The sequence below is a fragment of the Pseudopipra pipra genome, chromosome 1, assembly GCF_036250125.1.
Source record: "Pseudopipra pipra isolate bDixPip1 chromosome 1, bDixPip1.hap1, whole genome shotgun sequence".
Classification (NCBI taxonomy): domain Eukaryota; kingdom Metazoa; phylum Chordata; class Aves; order Passeriformes; family Pipridae; genus Pseudopipra; species Pseudopipra pipra.
The window spans coordinates 30,432,583-30,450,042 of NC_087549.1; positions in this window are offsets into that span (position 1 = coordinate 30,432,583).

Below are 17,460 nucleotides of genomic sequence, written 5' to 3' on the forward strand. Positions count from 1 at the left end.
AGCTGATCACCTCACTACCTGTTATCATATCTTGCACAACAACCAGGTTTTTCAAATTAAATGATCCTTTTACATACTCTTCACCATTAAAAATGCGACCATCCCACCGTCTGCTATTCCAGTACTATCGAAATACTGATGGTACTTTTGGACTAGTACCTAACCTGGACCTTATTCTTCTCCTTAAAGCTGCCTGAACACCAATCATGACCAGATTCCTGAGGCTGTTGACCCTTTGGGTGAAGATTAATACAAAATAAAAGGACTCTTCTGATGAAAGACACCCCATAAGTGATAAAATATGGTTTTATTGGTTTTCATAACTTTTACATAAGAAATTGTAAATCCGAAAATTGTTAGTCTTGTAAATAATAACTGTGATTTTTATTTCTTTTATCATTAAATATGTAGAGATTTTTTTTATAGGTCCAGCAATCCAGAGCAACAGACTGTTTGTTTCATGTATGTGTCAATGGTTTATTGCTGTTTTCATTATAACAAAGCTACATCAATTTGTAGCACAGAAGCCCTAAGCTAAGATAACATTTTTCCTTGTAGCAAATCTACATTCAGGCCATAGTGACTGAATGTAGCACTCTGTAAATTCCTTTTTGAAAGGAAAAATTGCTGAAGCCCATGGTTATGTATATGCATCCTTTACAAGTAAGAATTACCTGGTTTGGTCTGTTTTTCCATAAAACAAAAAAAATTTGGTCACATATCTGTTGTCTCTAAAATGTATTCTAAAATTTTAATAATGTGTAAAATATTACCAATATGTTATCTTGTGATCTGCAAAGGTTGGAGAATACTGAAGACAGATGGCCAAATACAAATCAGAGAAACAGGTAATGTAACAAAGCACAGATCATTTAGGAAAAAGAGTTAATGAAGTGTCATCTGGAGAAATTAGAAATTTAGAAAGTGAAACATGAAATGTTTCTTTTAAGGCAAATATTTGAAAGGAAATTACTTGAAACATGCTTTAGGATAGAAAGAATGCTACTGGGGTCCTGACCGATGACAATTTGAATGTGAGTCAGCAGTGCCCTGGCAGCCAAATATGTCCGAGGGGGCATCAGGCAAAGCAGCGCCAGCTGGTCGAGCAAGGGGATTGTCCTGCTCTGCTCTGCTCTGCTCTGCTCTGGTGCAGCCTCACCTTGAATACTGTGTGCAGTTTTCGGCACCACAATATAAGAAAGATATTAAGCCATTAGAGAGCATCCAAAGGAGGGCAATGAAGATGGTGAAGGACCTTAAGATGAAACTGGATGGGGTGCAGCTGAAGTCACTTGGTCTGTTCAGCCTGGAGGAGACTGAGGGGGGAGCTCATTGCACTCTACAACTTCCTTGTTAGAAGAAGAGGAGGGGCAGGCACTGATCTCTTCTCTGTGGTGACCAGTGACAGAACCCAAGACAACAGCCTAAAGTTGTGTCAGGGGAGATTCAGGCCAAATAGTAGAAAAAGATTCTTCACCCAGAGGGTGGTTGGGCACTGCAACAGGTTCCCCAAGGAAGTGGTCACAGCACCGAGCCTGTCAGAGTTCAAGAAGTGTTTGGATGATACTCTCAGGCATATGGTGTGATTCCTGGGGGTGGTCCTGTGCAGGGCTAAGAGTTGTACTTGATAATCCCTGTGAGTCCTTTCAAACTCAACATATTCTGTGATTCTGAGATTTTGTGACTGTCATAAGAGACCTCCAGGACTCTCCATATCTGAAACTGTTGCCCACCATGTTGACCACTATGTCTTCTTCTTTCCTCCTAATTCCTGCTTTATTATTCATTCTTTTCTTTTCTGCTATCTTGTCTTCCTTGTTTGGACTTATAAAGATTGTAGGCTCCTTGTTGAAAAGACCATCTTCTTCTCATGTTCCTCTAGTTTCTGACATGAACAGATCTCAGTTGCAGAGTTGAGTTTCTACGTAACTTTCACAATGCAGACATTTAAAGGTAACAATTATTGAACTGATCACAGTACTGAATTGGACAAGTATTTTTAATAGAACTTAATTAACATCACTGACACAAATTATAAATGCATCATTGGTTCTGGTTTTTTTTTTTTTTAAAGAGAGATTCATTATAGAATAGAATCACAGTCCTTCTCTTTGTATTCAATATAAAACCAGTTGTTTAACTTATGTTCAGTTTTGTGTCACTCAAGAAACAGCAGAGCTGAAATGCATGACATTTGACAGGTTTCTTACTATCAAAATCCTACCCAGAAACTAAGGACCTTTTCGACAACAAAAACTATCAGAAAACTGTAGGGCAGGTAGAGCAATACAGAAATAGAACTATTACAATATATACATATATATGTACATATACAAAGTATATACCACTGCTTCCTCTTGGCTGAAAAGAGGGGACTTGATAACAGTCTCTGAATATCTTGGGAGTGTAAATCCAAGCCAGAAGAATCACTCAGGATGATAAACAGGGATTTGAACAGCAGTAATAGGATTAAAGTGAGAATGAAAAAGTTCAAGCTGGATATCAGAGAATGCTTTCTGTTGATATATTAACAAATAAATCTTCAGAAAAATGTTGTTGAGCACTTACCTCTGGATTCTTAAAATACAAAAAAGGGTAGATAAACTTATTCCCATTTAATTTGTGAAAAAGTGAGGAAACCTTTCAGGAAAGCAAAATTGTAGATCGATTTGTATATTAAAGTCAAAACACACATACTAAGCACCATCTGGAAAAGAAGACTTAGTCATGCTCTGCAAACTACTGAAAGTACTGAAGCTTGATGTAGACCACATCAGCTTGACCAGTTCTGCAAACAGGTTATCTTTCCCAGGTCACACATAGAGGCTCACATCTTCCTAATTTGACCTCCTCTGCTTTGCTGGGAAATGTGCATGTATCATAGCTCTCTAAAAAGATTCTGTCTAGAAAATACAAATAGTCTTGCATACTTAATAATAGTGAGTTTTTCTTCATTTGTTAGAACTTGATTAAAATGTCGCACAAAGGAAGACTGTCTGAAGGGAGGGAAAGAAAATCAGGAAATAAGAGATGAGTCGGGTGTGCACAAAACATTTTAACCTGTCAGAGATGTCATGAGAGCAGCACATCCAGCTCAAGCTTCAGTCTCTAATCACCCCTAAACTATATCCCCAAGTGCCACATCCAGACACGACTTCCAGAGATGGTGACTCCACCACATCCCTGACCACTCTTCCAGTGAAAAAAAAATTAATATCTAATCTGAACCTTCCCTGGCATGAATTAAGGTAATATCCTCCCATCCTGAAGATGGCAGAAGAAACTGATCCCCACTCCACTTTAGCCTCTTTTCAGGCAATCGTAGAAAGCAATGAGGTCCCACTGATCCTCCTCTTCTCCAGACTAAACCCAACTCCCTCTACCACTCCTCATAAAACTTGTGCTCCAGACCCTTACTTTGTTGCCCTTCTCTGGACACGCTCCAGCACCTCGATGTCGTTTTTGAAGTGGGGGGCCTAAAACTGAACACAGTACACCACTCAAGGTGTCGTCTCACCAGTACTGAGCACAGACAATGGCTTCCCTTGTCTTGCTGGTCATACTACTCCTCTTCATAGTCCATTGAAGAGATGATAATGGGATGGATAGCTATAACATATATATCTGGCAGAAAAAGGTTACTATTTTCCAAGTACGTAAGGGAAACAGCACTCCTGATCATTGTTAAATGATCAACCAGTAATGGATAAAATTCCAAAACTATGCTAATAATTCTAAATTAGGAACTTCTAATAAATCTCAGAGGTTTCAGTTGCATTTTCAGCTTCAATTACTTCCTCCAAGCTGCTATGCTTTCTTTACTTTTCTTTAGAATGAGTGTAAACGAGAAAGCTCCTGTCTATATCCCAGTCTGCACCTCATGTTAGCTGAAACTCGTAATATCATTGTCTAGACTAGTCTCAGACACTCACAGGTTTTGTCCAGGTATCAGTGAGGCGTGTAAAAGGTCATTTCTTATTAACAGTCACACAAAATTTGCCAAATGTTTGTATTGACATTCTTTTGTGGAAATTATTGCAATATCACACTATTAATACACTCATTAGATCATGTCTTTTTTTTATTATTATTATCCCGCTGATTGTTTTTATTTTAAGGTAGTGATGGAATGGTCAAATATCATGATATGTTATATATTAATTTCTTAGGTAGTCTGTTTCAAAATTCCATTGAATCTTTGACTATACATCCCAAAACCTGATACAGATCCAACCATATGCATTGAAAAAATTCAGAGTTCAAGGCAATAAACCTGACATCATAACACATTTTCCCACTTAATTCTGATCCAGGGCTCAGATGTGACTCAACCTAAAGCTAAGCAAATTGATGACTACTTTTTTTAACTGTACCAGTGTAGTCCAAATGTAAGAAACCCACATTGTAAAACCTTTTCTGAACACATAAAGCATAATCTGTGCAAATATATGTTATTTTTGTATGGTACAGTTGCATTCACACTAGCCAGCTTACACATACCTTTGCTCAATGGGTATAATGAAAGCATAATGTCATATGGTTTCTTATTAGACTTCTGAATTACCTTCCTCATATGTTAAAGAGTTCAAGTAACAGAGTAATAACTAAAATAACTTCCTTTGAGGAACTAAATGGAAAAGCAACAATGTCTTGTGCCTGTGCTATGAGACATCTTTGAAAGAAAAGGCCTGCTAAGGAATTCAAGCAAGGCCCACAGCTAAGAGACCACCCTTTCTCAAGACACATAACAAAGATGATGAAAGCTCACTTGTATCAAAGTGAAGGTAGAAATTAGAAATAAAATGTGAAAATATTAAGCAAGCAGTAAACCCAGGAGCATAGAGCATAGAATTAAGAGCATAGAATTGATACAAGAAATTTAAGAGAGTACAGTGCAATCTTGAGTCTCAGGACTAAGAAAAATAAGGTCTAGCTTCTGGGGAAAAAAAAACCTGTCAGAATAAACTCTTACTAGTGGTATAGGTGTAAACAGACATGAGGGAATACCTTCAATAAGTATTTTTGATTGAAATTCTAAAAGAAATAAGGGTATTCTTTATACCATAAAAATAAATAATTGTAAAATAATAGTAAAGGGTTTTGGTTACCTCCACTCTTCCACAAAACAGTAAATGTAGTCTGGCAGCAGTCTTGAATAAACAGGAATAAAATTAAAACAAAACAAAAAAACCCCTAAAACAAACAAATAAGAAAACAAAAACAACTAAAAAATAAAAATACAGAAATAAACCCAAGGAAAACCAAGTTCAGGACTCAGTCAATAAAAAAGTAAATAACAAACTATCAGTAATACCAGTCAATATTTATAGAACAAACTTAATTTCACTGTCAGAGCAGCTCCTACATTTGGTTATAAAACTTGATGAAGATAAGTGCTTTTCTCTGACTTGTTCTCTTCTGGGGAAATCTTAAGATTGATAAAAATTTTTCCCCCTCCATAAAATTTTTGTGGCAGAGAGTAACTCTTGGTGCCACTGATATGCCTGTTACTTAATATTTATGTAAGAAACTTTCGAATACTTTATAAGATTCTAAACAGTTTGAAAAGACCACACACTAATAGCTAGAACTGAACAAATAAGGAACTCAATAAACAGGAAATCATGGATATGTTTCAACCAGTATTTCATCTGAGATACCATGCTAGACCTTTAATCCTAGATTTTCATCCAGAATGAAAATATAGTATCATATGATCTGTTACGTGTTGACAGTTCTACCAAGAGAATTATTGAATAATGTAGAAGCCAGATATGGTAAAAGCATCACTTTCCAGAAAAACCCTATTTCTTTCTTTCGTGCTGGGGCTCTGGCACTTCATGTTTCCTGAGAAGACCATGACACCTTCTTTCTGTCTTAGCCCAACATGCTGGCAATAGCAAAAAAGCAAAAAGAAAGCAAAAGCAATTTTTAAAAAGAAATGTTAGCTGAAGTTGCCTTTACCTGGCTGATCCTGCCTCCGCACTATGCTCTCTGCACTTTCTCAGTCTGTGTCCTTCTGTGAGCAAGTGATGGTAAAACTTGTGTTAAAATATGTAACCTTTTTTCTATTGTGGGGCCTTTTCAGTTATTGTGTAGTATCCTACTTCAAGTCCATGTTTATATGAGGTCTACAAAAGTATCAGTGAAGTGGCATGAAGCTGAGGTCTGGGAGATACACAAGTGCAGGAGCAAAGACAGAGGAGAAAGCACAAACAAAACTGCCATCATATGGAAAACATTTTCTGAGTCTCCCAGACTTGAAGCCACAAGCTCCAAAGCTACCTCTTCAAAAGACCTGACTTGAGCCTCCTCACATGCCTGAAGTGTCAATGAAATTTAAGCATGGAAATTATTCAACTCACAATTTTGGATTGGCACCGCTTCTATCAAGTCACTCTGCAGAGCAGAGCATAATTATAAGTGCAGACTAGGCAAATAGTGTGTGACGTAGTGTCACCCGGTGAACTATCTTGTTCAATCAACCAAACACAAGTGATATGTATAGGATGAAGTAATGCTGATGGACTCTCCAAACTGGAAGAATTAATAATCTATCAGTGAGGGTAAATAAGCACCTGAACAAAAAAGTGCTGAATCCTCTCTGTTCCTGTCAAAGACATGCATTTCAGGATCTTGAGATTTTTGTTCCTTACCAGAAGCACAGTACTACTCCATCCAGCCATAACTATGTGGCAGTCACATAACTGTGCATACAATAGCTATGATCAGGGAGAACAAAGGTATCTAGATATTCCAAAGGCTGGTTTGAGCAACTCTATCTATATCCATAATAAAAAGTATAAGTTGAGATACTAGAGAACTACTATCAGTATTATTAGTTTGAAGAACAGTTAATCAAAGCCTGTACTACACTTTCTTTAAAAATTTTACATATAGTCCATTCTGGAGCAGGTATTTTGTATAAATAAAAAGTCCCACTGATTTTATTTCCTATCCCACTTTTTTTTTTTCTCCTATGTATTGAATATATAGTACATCTTATTTATTTCAGGGAGCAAAACTGTCAAAACTGACACAGAGATAAAAAATTAAATACTTACAACAAAAATAGAATTAAGCCCAAATAGGTAAAAAGAGTAATGACAGTAATAACCTGAAAGTGGTAGGAAAAAGTATTTTAGATTGGAAGCTTCAGATGGAAGAATCTACTGAGTTAATACATGTTTTATATAGTATCATATAAGATCACTACCGTATCAAAAAATGAAAAGGAAGCAGCTGAAAGCTACGGCACACTTCAAAAATACTTTGAAGATACTGATATAGATGGATAATATAAATCTTTTACTAAATGTGTCTCTCATAGCATAGGCAATACCTTTTTGAATTTCATAACAGCAAATTAAAGCAAGATGACAGTCAGTGAGGTTTTTGAATCATTATATTATGCCCCCATATGCAGTAATGATCTTACTATCTTAAAATATAACTATATTAACACACATTTATTAACTCAAAAGCATTAAAATTCTGTTAAATCACTTTCAAAAGCCAAAATGAAGATTTGTCTGGTTTTAATGTAAGTGATTTTGCTCTGTGGATGTTAAGAACATATCTGAAATTCTCCTAAAATATCTACTTATTCTACATTTAAAATCAGCAATATCAGTTTAAGAAATCTATGTAGGTATGTTTTTAAATTGTCTTTGGAATGAAGAATCAGGATGGAAATGCCAAACTCTGTTTTAATAAATACATTTTAACTGTTTCTCCTCACAAAATCTGCTATTTAGATTTAATATATCCCTGATATTTAGATGATCAAAGCTTTAAAGTAGTATTGCTGTCAGAACAGTATAACATTAACACAATCCTTAGAATAACAGTTTTCCAACTGTAGTTTTAAAAATACTGTGTCTTTTAATGATTTTGTATTCTTTTTCAAAACCACTGTACTTCAAAATGAATTTTAGTTTTATTTTTTACCCAAATTGTTTTTAATGAGGATTAATTTTAGGGAGACTTTCCTACTATTAGCAATGTCTCTGATAGGTACAATTCTTTCTTTCCAGCACCATTTCCATTCAAACATTTCTATGGAGCAGCAGGCTGCAATTTCTGCATCTGTGCTGTAATTCGACTGTAATTCTTGCACAGAAGCCTAGCCAATCAACCCTGTCCTCCCCATGCTAGCCAACTGTCCCTTTAATACATCCATAGAATTCCATATGAATTGAATGAATAGAATTGCAGTGTTAGGGGGACAGTCAGCTACTACAGAGAGACAGGGTTGACTGACATTATAGCATCTGTGGAAGAGTTATAGAAGAATCAGAGCAGAATCACTGAAATTGCACTCTCCACACCTCACGAGAGGGAAGGGAAACTACAACTGAAACAGTCAATAAATAAATCTGCCTTCCAACTAAAACTGCATCAAAAAAATTTTACTTTTTTTCTTTTTGTATCCCGAATTTGTGAGCAGCTTTTGAAAGCAGCTTGTGAGCAGCTTGTGAAAATTGGGTGTGACTTAATTCTACAGTGGTTACAATTCTAGAACAGTTTTAATTCTTAGTCAGATGGCATTTTTTTTAACCGGGATGTAACTTTCCCACTTCATTCTTCCCTTTCCTCACTATTGATAGAGTTGGAAGTATACAAGACTTAATCATAATGAATTCTTAGATTTATTTTTTTTAAGTATCACAGCAGGAATATGTGTAATATCATTGCAAGGTAATCTTCAATAAACACCATTTCTATTTTTCAGTTGTAAAAATGTACACAATTCTGTTGACATGGTAGTACTTATTTAAATTGCCTAATTATATTTTACCTTAATCAGAAGAGAAGGTGAATATATTGAATTTAACTATATACTTGTCGCTTCTTTGTAGCAACTCTTGCTCCAGATTTTTCAAACTTCATAATTAAGGTCAATTTAACAAAAACATATATTAGTCTTTCATTCTAGCTGCATATAGATTACTTAGAGGCACTGATATGACAGGCAACGTATATAGGTTTGTCTTGTTAGCTTTATTTTTAAGTTCTCCCAAGTCGTGCCCAAAGATGAAAATCTTAGTGTGATGCCACTGGTAACAGATGGTGATGCTCAGATTGTAAGTACATATGTTTTTTTCAAGTTCCCTTTTAGTTTTTATGCTTTTTTTATGCTTTCAGGCTTGTTGCCTTTGTGTTGCTTTTCTGTGACCTCACATTAACAAGCGGTTGTTTCATCATCACTAAAAAGCTAGCACATATAAAACACTTTCTTTAAGTACTGGTTTCCTCACGAGTACTTTTTGAAGATCTTTATAGACTCAGATGGATCCTGTGCCATGAATTTCTCCTGATTTACCTCTGCAGCAGTAAATTCTAGAAATATTGTTTAATGAATTCATCAGATTTTAAAAACAAAATTGAAACCTTTTATTATACTATGAAGGCTGATGCTGGTTAAACTATCTGAAGGGAATGTTTAGGTTTATTTTTATTTTTTTATCATTTTTATAGTATCTGTAATTCTAAATCATTACCAAAAAAATGTTCATTTTAACTAACAGAATGTTTTGAATAATCTGACAATAAATCCACTTAATAGTTTTGCGGTATTCCAAAACAAAATAGGTACAGAGACTGCTTTTCTGAAGTCAGTTACAATTGAAAGGAAGTATAATAATGAAATCCTTCATGAGATCATACTTTATTGATCTAATCAGCTTAAAATTGTATGGATTTTTATGTGGCTACATTTCTATTTTATTTAACTGAAACAAATGTCTAAAAAATGTATAAATTATTAATGCTTAATTTTAACTTTGTTTGGGTTTTTTTTCTTACAGTGATGTCAGTGAAACAAATCATCCATGTCAGGCACACAAATTACATAAATCAGATATAAAAGAATTTATATTAATACTATGGCTCAAAAAAATATTTGAACACTGTAAGGAAATCCTTATAGGGCTTAAAATCAGTTCTATGCACTTCCAAGTGATAAGTGCAAAAGGAAGTGGACCAGAAGGAGAACAGTTAAAGTAATCTTTTGGCTTGTAGAGATATCAATTTGCTAGAGATGAGAAGACTAATCTCTCCTTGCTCTTGTGTCCACAGAGAAGAAGAATAAGGAAGATGATAAAATAAGTTCTGTTTGCAATAGAAAACTGAGGATGATTAAGAATGGATCATCACTGAAGACCAAAGACAGTGAATGGCAGCTTTTTTTTGTTTGTTTGATTGTTTGTTTACTTGCTCAGGTATTTTTTATCCTGTTAAAATGAAAACATTTAATGCTGCACGAGGTGTATTTTTGCCTTTTTTCTGCCTTCTCATTTGCTGTGAAGGTGAGAGCTTCATTCTGTCCTTGATGCACAGCATACAGGGCGTCATTTGGTGTTCCCAACTCTCATACTGTCTTGCTAGAGAAAAGAAAACCCAAACCAGCTGCTTAGGAAAACTTGGTATAAGAATGGGCAGTCATGCAGCATATATTCTCATTTGCTATATTTGTAAAGCATGTCAAGATATTCAAACTGAACATTTATGCTGCCTGCAACAATCTTCTTGTAATGCTGGTTCTGTAATCATCTCTCTCTGGGTCTCTTTTTCTCAAATATCCTTCACCAGATAGTAAGATAAAGTAAGATAAACACAACTTAAAGAACAGTACAATTGTTTATTGGCTAATGTTTAAAGACGCCATGCCGAGGAGGCTGCTCCCGGCATTTAAGTTCCTTAAAATGATCATCTCACTCCATGAGGATCAGCAGGGCCAAGTCAGATATGGCAATGCACTTTCTGAGCCCTTTCTAATAACCAATGGTGTGAAACAAGGCTGCGTTCTTGCTTTATGCTGATGACGCCGCCCTTGTGGCCCACACAGAAGCAGCTCTGCAGAGTTTAACATCCTGCTGTGCAGACGCTGCTGAGCTCTTTGGGCTGGAACTCAGCTTAAAGAAGACAGAAGTTCTCTATCAACCTGCACCTCAGGAAGTCTTCCATCATCCCCATATCACCATTGACCAATCAGAGCTTAAATCAGTCCAACAGTTTAATTACCTAGGTAGCCTCATCTCCTCGGACGGTAAGATTGATGGAGAGATAGACAACAAGTTAGCAAAGGCATAGAGGACAACACCTCCTCTTCATCTCCCCTGCCTGTCCTTCCTAAAGAGCTTGTATCTTTCCATTCCACAGCAGCCATCCCACTGTGTCTCTGTGATGCCAGTAAGATCATAGCCCTGAAGGTGCACTTGTGTCTCTAAGTCCTCTTGGTTTTTTCCCATTTACATGCAATTGTTTAGAGGCATTTACATTGGACCCAGGATGAAGTTGACTCCCTGGCTCCATTTGCAAATATTATTTTGAGGAAGCATGTTTAAACAGTTATTTATTTCATGAAGTTAGTACAGAGAAGAACACCTGTCACAAAACATACTCTAAGCGAACAACAAAAAAGATACAAAGTAAAGTCTCTACAGATCTAAGATGACATAATGAAAGAAACACTATTAGAGAAGAAAGAGAAGTAAAGGATAATAACTCAAATATTCTACATTTGAAATAAAACATTGGAAGAAATTGGAAGAAAATCATGTACAATTCTGTCTCTAAAAAATAGTGTCGTAGAGGTGAAGACAAAATTCTTATGTGCATAAGCATCCAAACCGAGCTGAAAATCCCGAAGATGTTTGGTGTTCTCAGGCTTACATTAATGATACACTTTTGTTTGTATATCTTACAGTGTTTTGTCCTCCTGCTGTTACTTTTAGTGTTCTAATCATATATTCAGATTCAAAATAATTTGATTTTTTTTTTAAAACTAGCAGTGAAGGATATATTTTTCTCTTCTCTTCCACAGGTATAATTCTCTAGAGGGATACTGGCCAAAAGCCCAGGAGAATTGCTACAGGCTTTGACTAATAGATCATTATTAATCAGATTGTTTGTATCACTGTAGCAGTGTTAATTTTCTTTTAATATCTTTATGTCAAGAGAACTCACAGTAGTTTCTTTCAGTTTTCTCAGTTTCTTCTGCTGAATAAAAAGATAAATACATACAGGAGAACTCCCCACATATGCAAAATTTGAAGTACCAGTGGATCATTATTTAATTAAACTTGGCGCTTCTAGGTTCAAACTGAGAGAACACTGTTTTGCAAAACATAATTTTGAAAATAAAAATTTAAAACTACACCAAAAAATTGCTTGTGTTTTATAGATGCAACTAAAGAAACAGTTGCCTGTCATCTTAATTCCTCTGTGTTCATCATGACATTGTCTTGAGTTTTACTAATGCTGAAAACATCCTTGGACTTTGCATCTTCTCAGGTCCATATTCTTGTTTCTTTTTGTGTACTTACATAAATTAAAAATGTTTGTAGAATATTTTTTGTCCTCAAAATATATATATGTTCCTTTCTACAGTAAAACAAATGAACTGGATAACAAAAGGGCATATGAAATCACTGAAGAGGGTATAAAATAAAATAAATCAGAATATTTTAAGGATAAAGTAATGAATCCATTTCATTATTTCTTGAAATGAGAACAGCAATCTGAACATTAGGAAGTTCAGAATGTAATGCATCATAGACTTCCATATAGAGAGCAGAAAAGCAATTCTAATAAATAGGCAGTTCATATAAAAATGATTTGTATCAATATCTATCAGTCTGAACTCTGACAGTACTGCACCCACTGTTTCCCCCAAAGTAGGGAATAATGAAAAAGTGTCTCTTCCATTTATGCATTAATTTCAGGACTGATTGCACCTAACCACATTGAATCTGTCCACATCCTTTTCAAGCATGGCAACTAATGATCACTATTCCTGTCATGTAGATCAGTGCTTCAACATCCGGTTGGAAATTGTCAACTCTGCATACTACAAATCTATGTTGTGTCAATATTACAAATGGATAAGTAGGCAGGTGCCATTTCAGAACTCCTCTCATACTGTTTTAATCTGCATGGAGCCATTTTGTCAAATAAAGCTCAAAAATATATTTACCTGAGCTCAAAAAATGTTTCCCTGCATTTTCTTTTCAATACACAATACTGAATTTGTCCATTAACAGCTTTTACTCTGATTCAACTGAATTTGAAGTTCTAATCATGATTTATCGTGCATCTAGTTGTGTAGACATTTTCACTTTAAAACGTCTACCTATTCACTCTAAATTTGTACTTTTCAGCATGGTAAAACTTTAAGGTATAATGTCCCAAACTAAAACATTAAGAAAATATCAGAACTATTTTGTATTCTAGCTTTACAGTTAGGCAACTCATACACAGAGGACATATTATGGATCTCGTGCAGCTTAAACAGTAATTTTATAGGCTGGAGGATTGAGAGCAGCCCTGATGAGAAGGACTTGCAGGTACTGGTGGATGAAAGAGTGGACATGAGCCAGCAATGTGTGCTTGCAGTCTGGAAAGTCGACCGTGTCCTGGTCTGCATCAGATGAAAGGTGGGCAGTAGGTTGAGTGAGGTGATTCTTCCTCTCCACTCTGGTGAGATGCCACCTGGAGTACTGCATCCAGCTCTGGGATCCCCAGCACAGGAAAGACATGGACCCGTCAGAGCGAGTCCAGAGGGCCATGATGATGATTGGAGGAATGAAATATATCTTCTACAAGGAGAGTCTCAGAGAGTTGGGGTTGTTCAGTCTGGACAAGAGAAGGCTCTGGGGAGACCTCATTGCAGTTTCTCAGTACTTAAAGGGAGTTTATAAGAAAGATGGTGACAAACATTTTATTTGAGCTTGTTGTGATAGGACAAGGAGTAGTCAACTTAGATTTGATATAAGGAAGAAGTATTTTACAATGAGGATGGTAAAACACTGGAACAGGTTGCCCAGAGAGGTGGTGTATACCCCATCCCTGAAAACATTCAGGGTCAGATAGGATAGGGCTCTGAGCAACCTGATCTAGTTTAAGATGTCCCTGCTCATTGCAAGGGGGAGTTGAACTAGATGACCTTTAAAGGTCCCTTCAAACTCAAGCTATTCTATGATTCTATGATTTTCATATTTTTTACTTTTACCACTTTCTTTAATGACTTAATTCCAAAAAACAATGAATAAATTATAGAAGGGGGGAAAAAAGGGGGGGAAGTAGACATCAGGAATAAACTTGTGGGAGAAAAATGACATTTACAACATAAACTACACTTTAATCATTATGCAGTACTTAAAAGCTACAATGAAATAAAAGATGATCAATAAATTGCATAGTGTTAATCATGTCAAATAAGGGACATTGCAGACAATCTAGAAAAGGTCAGTGATGATTTACCTACTACACTAAAAATCTACTTGACAACAGAATGCTATCTTTTGTGAAGGAATAGGCACTAAAAAAGTTAGAGAAGAAGAATGAATGCTGTCAAATTAAGCAAGAAGAGTACTTACAAACTAGGAATGACAAAGAGATAATCATGCTGACATCAAAACATGTGCATAAAATAACATCTCCTTTTAAAAAGTGTGAAGATTTTTGTTTGTAATGAATATTTTGACAGATATGTCATACAGGTTTCACCTCTTCTCCAAATTTCTATTCTATTAACGCAAAAGAACTAATGCAATAGAAGCATTTTTTATCATAGTTAATGCACAAATATATGTATATATTTTAAGATATATATATGTGCTTTTAAGGATCATATGTAGGTTAAGGATTATGTGGTCAGGCCTTTTCAGTATTTTCTGATTTTTTTACTTTGTTAATCTCCTACCTCTATTTTTAAGCTAAACCATGTAGGAAACTTCCATTGGATTTCTATTTAAAAAAGATGTGAAATATTCTCAGCATCTTTTAAGTAGAGCATAAAACTTCAGAACCACTTCTAGAATCAGATGGATTTACATCTGCAAAATCTCAGATTTGCAATGATAGAACAGGTAGTCTTGCATACTTTAATGCCAAAGCAGGTAAGACAAGACAAGAACTGAACTTTTCAAATGAATCACGGATTCATTATCTCCTGTTGAGTATGTCTTTCTACTGTACTAGAAAACCATGGCAATTCTGTCCCTTGTTGACAAGCCCCACAGCTTAGTGGAGTGCTAGTACCTTAGAATCAACAACAAAAACAACATCATCAACAGTATTTTGAGCAGCACGGGGAAATGATTTAAAGAATGATCATTAAGACTACGTTAAAACATGGTCTTATATTTTCCTCTCTGGCAAAATGGAATCTTTTCCATATCCCAGCTAAAGATCTATAGCACAGCTGAAGATGTCTTTTGGAGTTTCTATGATTATTTTGAGGAAGTAATAATGAATGATTCAAGCCAGTCAGCAAGACACTTTTTAAAAAATCAGATATTATTCAATACATAAATCAAGTGGATTTTGTCTCTGTTTAGACTATTTTAACAACAATTATATTGGAAGATGATAAAAGAAATAAAACATCCAGACTGAAAACAAACTCTTCAAAACCAAAAGAATAACCAATATAAGAATAGCAGAATGTCATGGGAAAGGTATTTGATGCTTCAAACATATTTGCAGAATGTTTCTGTAATTAGTTTTAGCAATTTAACACATATTTTCTTTAATAATGAACACTTAATCATAGGGAAAATAATAAAATAAATTTTGAAAAAAGAAGATGGGATTTTGTAAATAGGAATAAAGTAAATTATTCTACTCATGGTTCCTCATTTTCTCTTACATTCAAATATCAAAACCTGAAACAGAGCAAATAGCTCACCTCTTTCCTTTGAAACTAATTAAAGATAAAATAAAATAACTGTCACACAAATGAAAGAGTGGAAACACAATTTCCAATAACAGAATGAAGAAATAAGTTTTTTCTATTATTAGAATCATGTCAAACATACACAGTACTTTCTTTTAATGTGGAAAATTCATCATCAGTAGCAAAATTTTTTTCACTCACTTTAACTTTAGAGTCAAAAAACTATGTATAAACTTAACTATAGTGACACTTGGAAGGCCTCTGGAAATTTTTTTGTGTCCTATGGTCCCCAGTGCCCTTATTTCTGTTATTGGAATGGAGAATACAGTCAGTTGATTCACCACCACACAGAAGCCTGTGTCTTAGCCTTCTAATGCTAAGTAAAGGAGATAAAATATATATGTGGACAGCGAGAAGCTGAGCTTGCAAAGAAAAGAACAAAGGCTGTGTTAATGTGCAAAAATTCTGGTATCTTTGGTTACTACAGTCAACAAGCCATCTCTTCCTTCACTTACAGAGATGCTACAGGTGGTGAAATAATATTTTCTTTGCACAGATGTGAGACATCAGCATAACAGAGAATTAATTTTTAGTTTCATCAACATTACAGATAGAAGAATGTCTCTAATGGAGTACTGGTGGATACTTTACTAAGTTTTAGATCGTTTGGGTTCCAGTCACAGGATAACTGTTGAAATACAAAATACAATGCAAGAGCTTTGTCTGCACATTTTTTTTCTTTTTCAGTGGGGGTAGGTTACAATTTACAGCTACTAGTGAACTGAAAATGCTCTGTATAGGCTGTAGTTAGTAATGGAATAATCCAGTTAGAACAAAACTCAAGTGTCTCTATACCACACTTTAACAATGTCGTATCTTCAAATAAGTTGTCAAATACACAGTGCAGTGGAAAACCACAGCACACGTGCCGAAGTAAGGAAGACCATGAAAAATTTAATGAAAGATTTGGAGTGAAAGGCTGCATGGAGGAAAATACAACACAGAAAGCAGAACTGAGAAATTAAATTCATTAAAGGTGTTGAAGAAAGGACAAATGTTTGCTGCAAATGTGTAGTGAAACTATTGGTATAACATAGAACATGATAGTATAGTTTGCTTTATGAACCTCTTCAGAAACATGTAATGGCTTTTGTCTCTATTGATTCAGCAGCAGTGACAAATTTGTTCCTTTGACCAATTGTTCCAGAAAACAACAATTTGTGTGAGGAAGTCTTATGACCTTCACACTTACCATAAAATTGTGAACTTATTTTGAATTGTGATTCGTGCCCAATAAACTTGGTTATTGTGAATGGTTCAGCAAAAAAAACCCCTGCTTTCACATTTTCATTTAATGTGGATGACTACAAGGACAATTAAGATATGCATAGCATATTCAGAATGGGGACTACAGCACAAACTTCCAAGCACCTCTCCATGATACTCTGTCCTGGTAGCAAACATGCCTTGACCCCTTCAGAGCATTTTCAGCCTAAGCAGAAAGATGTGAGGCAGTTGGAACTGAGAGGGTTGGAAACACTGGAAATCTTAAACTAAATTATCAAATAATAGAAAATCTCACAATTTGCTTTAAAAGAGAAAAATTAGAAAGGAACATACATACGGAGACAAGAAAACCTAGAAATTATTGAGGGAAAAAACAGTAGAATTGCTGGGAATTAAATAAGGATGTATTTTGTACCAAATAAATCTGAACTTTTTATTTTACCAAGCAGCTAATCATCTCCCCTTATCCTCAAATATTTATGAAGGGTCAA